Source organism: Humulus lupulus, chromosome 8, assembly GCF_963169125.1.
Source record: "Humulus lupulus chromosome 8, drHumLupu1.1, whole genome shotgun sequence".
NCBI lineage: Eukaryota > Viridiplantae > Streptophyta > Magnoliopsida > Rosales > Cannabaceae > Humulus > Humulus lupulus.
This window is the reverse complement of record NC_084800.1, coordinates 33482814-33492719: the sequence shown is the minus strand read 5'-3', so window position 1 is coordinate 33492719 and position 9906 is coordinate 33482814.

The window sequence follows — 9906 nt, the reverse complement described above, 5'->3', positions numbered from 1 at the left end:
AGATTGGTAATAACCTACGTCCACTTAGTGTTTTTATTGATGTAAACAACAAAATCTGCGATCAACGAACTAGGGTTCACTAAGTTTCACAAGCTCCGAAGTTGAATATAAAGAATCATTTATAAAAGCATTTGTTCTCTCTCTGAATACATACTGATATATCTTAAATGAATCTCATGAGTCATATTTATAGGTTCAAGACTATACATATGGGTCTATGGGTCATTCTTAACTTGTGCTACAAGCATATTTAAATAATAGCATAAATAATGATATTTACATATAATGAGAATCAAATATTCTGAAAATATTTAACTCATAAATGTCCCTGAATACTCGCTTCGGTCCTACGAGCAAATCAGGTCACATATGTCAGCGCATCTTCTTCCCTGCTGCTCAACATATTCCTTGCACCTATCGGGCAGCTCAATTTCTTCTTGATACCTTGGTCGTTGGTAGACTAGGTCTTCATCAATAATCAATCATGTGTTGTCCATGCGCATCTTAAACATGCCACGCCATTATGCAAATATTTTAAGAAAATAATTTTGTTTAGATAAAACGTAAAATATAGAATCAATCTAATACACATAATTTAGAACACTAAAAAAATAAAATTTATTTATTTTTATAATTTTTTTCTCATATATATTTTAAATGTTCTTCTAGCAACCTTTTTTTTCTCTCCTCACGACTCCATAATTTATTAAATTAATTACAAATGCAATAATGTACAAACTAACATAAATATCTTCTTATAATTTTTTTTTGGGTGAGAACATACTGTATTGTTCAAGATAAATATCTGTGCTTCCTTTACAATCTTGATCATCCTATAATTTTAAACCATATAAATTTTATTTCTTAATATATTGACTCTCAACACATTAAATGTATATAATTATAGGTAAATATTATTTTATCCTATAAAATATACAAAAATACTTGGTTGGACCATCTATTTTGTTAAATGACCAATCAGACCATATATTTTGCAAAATATAATAAAACAGTACAGTGGGACTGATTTTGGTCAAATATTTTGTAATATGACTAAAATACCTATATTTTTATTAAATGTTTCATTTTAAATGTGCTAAATAAATTTTAAATATTACAAATTAAAACTAAATCTAAAAAATAAAAATAAAAACTCTAATTTTGATCCTAAACTTATATAATTAAACTAAAATCTTACATAAACCTTAACTAAATAGAATTAAAAGAAAAACATAAACCCTAATTTCTCTATTTTCCCTCACGCTCCTCTCTCCCAATAACTGTAACGTCCTCCTAATCTAAGATTGTTATACTGTGTAATTTAAATAGTGATTAACTCGCTAAACGAGTCATTTGGACTTAAACCATGTAATTAAAACTAATTTGATAAGACTTTATGGTATTTTCACTAAGGTAAAGTTCAAACCGAAAGGTATTTTACTTTATGCACCAAAAATGTCTGAACTAGAGGTTGATGCTTGTATTTAACCAAGTGGATGATTGTTATGATTGGTTAAATACAAATGAAAAGTGTTAATATACAAGCTAGGTATAAACACTTAGTGAATTTCACATGGTGTGGATGTGGAATTTGAGTTTCAATTGTAGACACTTTAAAAATTTGTTTTTGGGTCCAAAGTGATACATAGAGGTATCTAAGGATCCCCAAGAAGTTTGACAGCATTTGGAGCAATTTTAAGACCATTGGAAGGGTCAAAATTCAGAGGGGGTGGCAATGTGTTGCCCCCTAAGTGGCGCAGCATCGCCAAAATGCGATCGCGTGCTAGTAGGCGACGTATCGCCTAGTAGGCAATACATCTCCTGTCGTGTCTGTACATGTGTAATGCCCTAATTTCTCATAATATTATCAAGAACACAATGTTTGATCATAAACATAAATATTGCTCATTTATTTAAGAAAATCATAATAAGCAAATGGATCCCATGTCTTTACAAAAATAAAATAAGGTTTGTAACAAAAATAAAGAGCAACATTCAAATATTTAAAAATAAAGACACTAAAAAACATAAAAAAATGCTTTGAAACTAAAACCATAGGCTCGTTGATCATTCCTCGACTATATGGTCCGCACGAATACATCACTAAGCTTTTAGGTTTTACTCGCCACCACCCATTCTAACCTCAATTATCTACACATAAACATCATAAGGAGTGAGCCTCTAAGCCCAGTAAGGAAAATACAAACAAAAGTCATATACCAAGTAATCATAACAGACATATCATGATTCATACAAAAGTTCATAATACCCTAAAATATAAACATAAACTAGATCTTAACTATAGGTCATAAGAGGTCATAATTACAGGTCATAGTCATAGATCATAATAATAAGACATGTATAAGAAAAAGATACGTGCTTATACACGGGTGGCAATTAAGCCCCGGACATAAGTCCGTCATACAATTTTGGCAACCGAGCCTACCGGGCATCACTTAGGTCCGTCATACAAATTTGGCAACCGTGCCTACCAGACATCAATTAGGTTCATCATACATTTCTGAACACCTTAGGTCCAGCCATACTTATCTTATTTTTTGTACCTAAAATGTTATGGTCATACATATCACAAACTAGGTCATAAACTAAACTACCTAATTTTCTTTACCTTGAGTGTGGAAAGAGAAGAAAAGAAATTGCTTGTGCTAATATATCTCGCCCAAACCTTACACATGACATAAAAGATTTAAATTAGAGACTTATAATAAAACTATACTTCCAAGAATTCTAAACCTCATAAAGTCATACATTCACCCTAGAACCAAAAGATCAATACTTCAAAATCCCGAGCCTTCACAACAATGCATATCTCCAACAATAATACCAAGAGCTTGAGAGCTATTTCGAAGTGTGAGAAAATGAAGAGCATAAAAGGTCTATTTATAGGGTTATAGTCCCAACTTCTCTCCTAATTCTACTCCAACTACTCTCAAGTTTGAAATTTAAATAAAATAGAATCCTAATTCTAGAGAAAATATCTCTACATTATCTTATTAATATTTTTATTAAATAATTGAGTAATAATCTAACCATCACACTACCTAGGAAAGAATCTCTTAACCTCTAACTACCTTATCATTCTCTCTCTCTTCTACATCATCTCCCTCTCGCTCTAAAATTACCTTTCCTATAAATCTCATAACTATGCACTCACCTTTAGTAAAATTAGTATAACTGGAACTGTAGGAGTCTGATCTAGACATTCTTTATACCATTGGAAATCTAATTCAATTATCTACAATTATCAGAAATAATAGTTTTCCAAAATCATAAAATAACTGGGTCAAAAATGGCAGTACCCTAAAGTTACGAAAATTCTATTTAATTGTCTAGTTCACAATAAAGCAACAACCTAATCCACAAATATCTTAACTAACCATAAAATAACATCATAATCTACAACCAACTATAACTAATAACCATAGAGATAAAATAACAACTTAATCCACAAATATCTTAACCAACCATAACTAATAACAAACTCTAATTCTCTAGGCTGGTTTCGAATTTACTAAGCCCAAAATCTTATTGGGTTTTAGGGCTTTATGTGAACTCGATCCATAACAAATTTTAATAATACCATAATTAATTTATTCTTATGCAATCACATCTTTTTCCACAAACAATGCTACAAATATCATAAAATGAATAACAAAATAATAGCTAAAACAAAACTCAGGGTTTACAACATGTTACATAATAAAGCTCCAAATGACTTGTTAATTGTCTTTAATTCTATTGGTCAGACCTAATGACGGTGCTTACACTATAAAATGGTCATCATAGAGTTTCAAAAGACTTTATCACTCTCTCCAATCTCTCTCTAGTTTCCAAGAATCTCTAGTTTTCTCAAAGAAACTCATAAAGAAAATGCTTGAGTTTGTGAGCTTAAGGCTTGTTCAATCTCAATCCTCATTTCCTCTTAGAAAATATTTCAAGCATTAATGGTGGCTAGGAGATAGAGTATTATGACAGTGGTACGAATTGTGTATGAGCCTGGTTTTATATTTTTGCATTTGTTAAAAGGAAAAGCTCAAAGTAGTGGTTCAACAAGGGTTTGGAAGGTTCATCAAGGTTGAAGAAGATCATTCTACAACTTTGCATCATTTTTCTCAATCTTTATTTAGTCTCTGTCAACCATTATTTTGTGTAGATTCTAGATTTTGTGGTGGTGTTATCTCACTCTCCCCCATTAGTCAATACCATCATGCCAAGCCATGTAATTATACCTAATTAAAAACTTACAAGTGGATTGTGGGCCATGGATAACGACTGAAACAAACAATTGCAACAAAATGTATTTATGCTGCCAAAAAAAGAAATTAGGTATTTAAGTACAACACATATATAAAGTTATGCATTTATGCCACGAATATCCATTTAAAAAAATAGTATATTCTCTATTGTTATTATTTAATACGACTTTTGTAGTGCATAAATTTTTCATCTACCATTGGGAGGAACTATTAGTGAAAAATATACAAATAAAACTTGGTTTTGAGGTAATATTTGAAATCCTAATAGATTCAAGTTTTTCTTAAACTTAAACATCATTCAAATTTCTTCCAAATATCTTTATTTTTAAACTTAAACATCATTCAAATTTCTTCCAAATATCTTTATTTTTCTTATGCTTCTCAAGCCTCCATCTTCTTAAGTAATTGCTCCATACTTTTGTATAATATGGCTTGAATGGCATTCTCACTTATTCACACCCAATAAGGCATAGTTTTATTTTATTTTTGTTAATAATTTAATTACGAATACTAAGTTTGTGACGCCCCACGTCACTATGACTGCTTTCTGGAATGACGACTGGCCCTACAAACCAACACGAGTCTTTTCAGCATGCTTTGTCCTCACTCACATGCTTCCTAGGAAAGCTTCCCAGGAGGTCACCAATCCCTAGATTACCCCAGGTCAAGCACGCTTAACTTTGGAGTTCTCAAGTGATGGGCTACCGAAAAGAAGATGCATCTTGTTGGCATAGGTAGTACCCATCAATCCATTTAAGCCATCTTCAACTGTGTAGTCCCATACCTACACAGTCTTAGAATCATCACACTTGACCTTCCCCAGGCTGTGTGGGATTGCACAGCTTTACCCGGTCTTTCCCCTTACATATCACAGGATTCTGACTGTCACAAAGTTTAATGATTTGGTACTATTTATTTTGGTAAATTCGATAAATTGTTAAGCATATATAATTTAAAATTTTTGGGGAGTAAATGGATGAATAGTAGTTTATCATACTATTAGAAATTCATACAACATTATATTGCATATAACTTAGAATACTATGAGTAATTGAATAATATAAATGACATACTTGATTGATCCATTAAGATAATATAGATTTGTAGTACAATACTAATCTAGTAAGCCTTCCACCCCAGATCAATATTTCTGAAGCAGAATATCATACCATACAATTGTAATGAGACAATACATAATTCTAAAGTTAAGGAAGGGACCTAGCTACAAAACCCTAATTGGACTGGGCATCCTCATCAACTTCTGCTTCAACTAGACTGTAATGCCCCAAATTCTCCGATGTGTTTAACGGAATGAATGGTAGGCCGGGAGGGCCATACTTGCTTAATTGTGTTATTAATTGATAAAATGCATGTATATGTTGATTATATTATAATATGATGTGAAATGCATGCATGTGAGTCCATATTTTTAATTACAGGGGTGTGATGGTAACTTGGCCCATTGAGGGTAAATTGTTTATTTGGATGTATGTTGGTGGTATGTTTTAAGGCCACATTATAATGTGGATTTGTTCGAGCTATTCGGCATGAGACGATCTTTAAGTGTTAAAGTAGCGGTTTAGTCATAACGGGATTAAGTTCGAGGCTCGGGGTGAATCTCGGGATGTTTTAATGATTAGAACATTGCCGGGAGTAAAAAGGGTAACGGGACATTAATTATTGGTGTTTGGGAATTTTGAGAATAGCAGGAATTGGGAAGCGTTAATTATGATTAGCGGTATAGGTTCGAAAGTACCAACTTTGCCCTTGGGAAGGCTTTAGAAACTTTTAAAGACCTAGGGGTATTTTAGTCATTTGGGTTTGGATTTATATGGCTTTGGATGGCTGTAGAAACAGAACAGAAAAACAGAGCAAGAATTACCCTTCCCGTACATCCATTTCTCTTTTTCTTCCTTTGAAATTTTTGGTCCCAATTTGAAGATACAAGCTAGGAAATCAAAGCTTGGAAGTTGTAGACTCGGTTCATCCATTGAAAAGGACTTTAATTCCATTTGAGGTGAGAATTCATCCATGAAAAATAAGCCCTACTCTGTTTTACTTTATAGTTTTCAGCTTATAGTTTTGGTGTGGATAGTTGGAATCAATGGAAGTTTTTGTGTAAGATTGATTGGGTTTTGATGAGTATATGATGTAGATGAAGTTTAGGGGTTGAATTGGGTGTTTTGGTAAGGTTTTGGATTGGTTTGGTTTCAAGAGAAATCGCAAAGAAGATGAACCAGAAAGTTTCTGGTCTGTAATTGGCGCAGCAGCGCCACTTAGGGCGCAACAGCGCTAAGCAGGGCTCAGAGCTGGGCTCTCTGACTAGGAAATAGGGCTGCAGCGCCATTTATTAGGGTTGCAGCGCCACTCAATAGGGCTGCAGCGCCATTTGGTAGGGCTGCATCGCTAGTCCATTTTTCAGCAAACCTATTTTAGGGCTCGGAATGTTCCTTAAGGCTCGGGGTTTGGTTCCTTTGCCCCGTTTGAGTATATTAAGAATCCCGAGAGTGGGGGATTGATCCCGGGAGTGTGGTTTTAGATTGTGAACCATTTATTAATTTATTTTATTAATGGATTATAATTGGTTATGATTAGGTAACCGCTAAGGAGTCTAAAGGTTGATCGTTCTCAGGGGTCGTTCTTTTAATCATTCTAGATCGAACCAAAGGTAAGAAAACTGCACCCCAAGTGTGACATGCATGGATATTCATGAGGCATGTTGGTTGTGTAAATATGGACATGGATTGAATATAGAATGCTTAGCATATGTTGCTCACTTGTGCATGGTACTGACTCGTTAGTCAGATTTGGCAAAGGTGTTAGTATCAACTGTGAAGCTGTAACTTATTAGTCAGGTTCGGTAGTGGTATTGGGCACTGGTCACATTGCGCTGACTCATTAGTCAAGACGGCCTTAGCGTGTAACGCAAGCCAACAAAGATTGGATCTAATCAACTATCAGCATTGAATGGCTCAAAGAGCATTAGTGCCAGACCGACCCCGAGGGTCGATGAATGAAATAAGCGCTTGGAGGCTAGTGGCTTACCTAGCAGCCACTCTCCCACTTGAAACAGTGACATGCCTGACAGTCACTCAGTAAGGTTTACCAAAACCTGTTGAAGGCTAGTGGCTTACCTAACAGCCGCTCTTCCATTTGAATTAGTGACATGCTAGTCAGTCACTCAGTATGGTTTATCAGGACCTCATGTGTTGTGTTCTCACTTGTTGGAAAGTTTTATGCTCAGTGTGATTATAATGATAATCACTTGATAATGTTATTGAAAAGTGTTATGTTTTCTTGCTGGGCTTTGGCTCATGGGTGCTATGTGGTGCAGGTAAAGGGAAAGAAAAGCTCACCTAGCCTTGAGTGGAGAGCTGATGTGGTGATGTGTACATATGCGGCCGCTTGACCACCACGGCCAAGGAGTTCTCAGAGGAACTAGGGGGTTTACCCTATTTTTGCCGCTTAGGTCGGCAGGATTGTAAATTTTAAACAGTAGTGACCATTTTGTACTGAGAACAACTTGTAAACGTTTTGTTTAGTTCTGCAGAGCAGTTTGTAATGAAACTCTCCATTTCATTTTTATTGGTTTTATACCTTAACCTGTTAATTACACTTAGAGCACGTTTTTGACCAAAGGACTCGGGTAGCGAGTCAAATTTCTGGTCCACCGTTCACCATAACTGTTCTGGGGTAACCAGGGCGTTACATAGACTACTATAGATGTTAAGCCCATTAACCATAATTCACTTAAAATTACACGAGCTAAAACGATAAAAACTATTCATTAACCTATATTTTAGTAAAATAATTAAAACATTAATGTAAGTCCATAAATATTATAACATCCTCCCACTTAGGCTACATTAGATTTCTGTAATACGTATATATATATCAAAATAATTTTATATATGAAAACGACTCATGGGTTGGATACCAATAAAAACTTTGTGGCCACTTTGAAGAAAAATAATAGTTATTTGATAACATCTAAAACAATTGGTCCAATTTAATCTCTGATACTGAACTATGACAATCACTTTGCTTTCTAATCAACAAAAGACATTTATAGTTACAAATACCAAATATTAAATCGACATGGCTAATAAGTCTAGTAGTGTGGTAAAGAATTATGTTCAACATGTGATCAATAGTATAACATAATCTCCTTATTAGTTCTCAATTTCACTGATATTGTGATGTCTAATAAATAAGCCAGTGAAATTACATACCACTAATTCCATGATGCTTAACAAGTTAGCAGTGACGATAACCATACAACTGCTTAATAAATAAGTCAGTGTGATATCATTAACTCTGCTTAGGAAATAAGACAATATGATGCAATCAAGCTATTAAGTTCAAATGACGATAACCACAACATTATGAACCACATGCTTTCGATTCAACATTCTCGAGAATATAACAACATTATATTGCATAAACCTTAGAATATTATGAGTAAATGAATGATATTGATGATATACTTGATTGATCCATTAAGATAATATAGATTTGTAGTACAATACCAATCTACTAAGGCTCCCTCCCTAGATCTCTATTTATGAAGCATATTATCAGACCATACAATTGTAATAAGAAAATACATATTTATAGAGTTAAGGAGGGGACTTAGCTACAAAATTCTAGTTGGACTAGGCATCCTCATCAAAGACTTCAGTTAACTAGAAATCCCACACTTGTGCTTCAACTATACTACTATAGATGCCAAGCCCATTAATTAGAGATCACTTAAAATTACACGGGCTAAATTGGCAAATAACTAATCATCAACCCATATTTTAGTAAAACAATTAAAACATTAATGTAAACCCGTAAATATTCTAACACTTACGTCATGTGCAATTATGGATGTGTTTATATTGTAGGTCTATACTATTTTGGGTCTCTGTGTTTTAGCGTAATTTCACAATGAACCATCTATTTTAAAAAACACATTTTTGGATCTTGTGTTTTGTCAAATGGTAAAAAAAACGGTCATTTGAACTCAAATTTGGTCAAATATTTTCAAATTTAATTCCATACAAATCGATGCCCATCCAAGATTCACACATTTCCTAAATCGATGAAAGCTTGAGGGCAACAATATTTTGATAGAATTCACGTTCAGGGAGCCATTTTTAACCATTTGACAAGAGACAAGATCCAAAAATATATTTTTTAAAATAAAGGGTCCATCATAGAATTATATAAAAATACAAGAACCCAAAAAAGTATAAAATCTTATATTGTTCCATTTTTTTTAATTAAAATATATAATATTTCATGCAACTTTATTGGCTCTATTGGGTACTTGTATATCCATGAGTAAAATAAAAAGTAGAAAATATCCCTCCATCCTTGCATAAGTTAATTATTAACCAATTTTCACAATAATTTTATTATTCTCCCTTTAAATAACGAAATATCAATTGTTTAATTTCATATAAATAAATTATATATATTATAGCAAAATTAAATATTAAAAATATTATATGTATAATTTAAGAATAACATAAGTTTGAGTCATTTATCACATTATACATATTAAATGGGAAATTCAATAGCCCACAAATACAATTAGACTATAAATGAGAATTGAGGAGTGTTTTGGTCAACCTCCTATTTC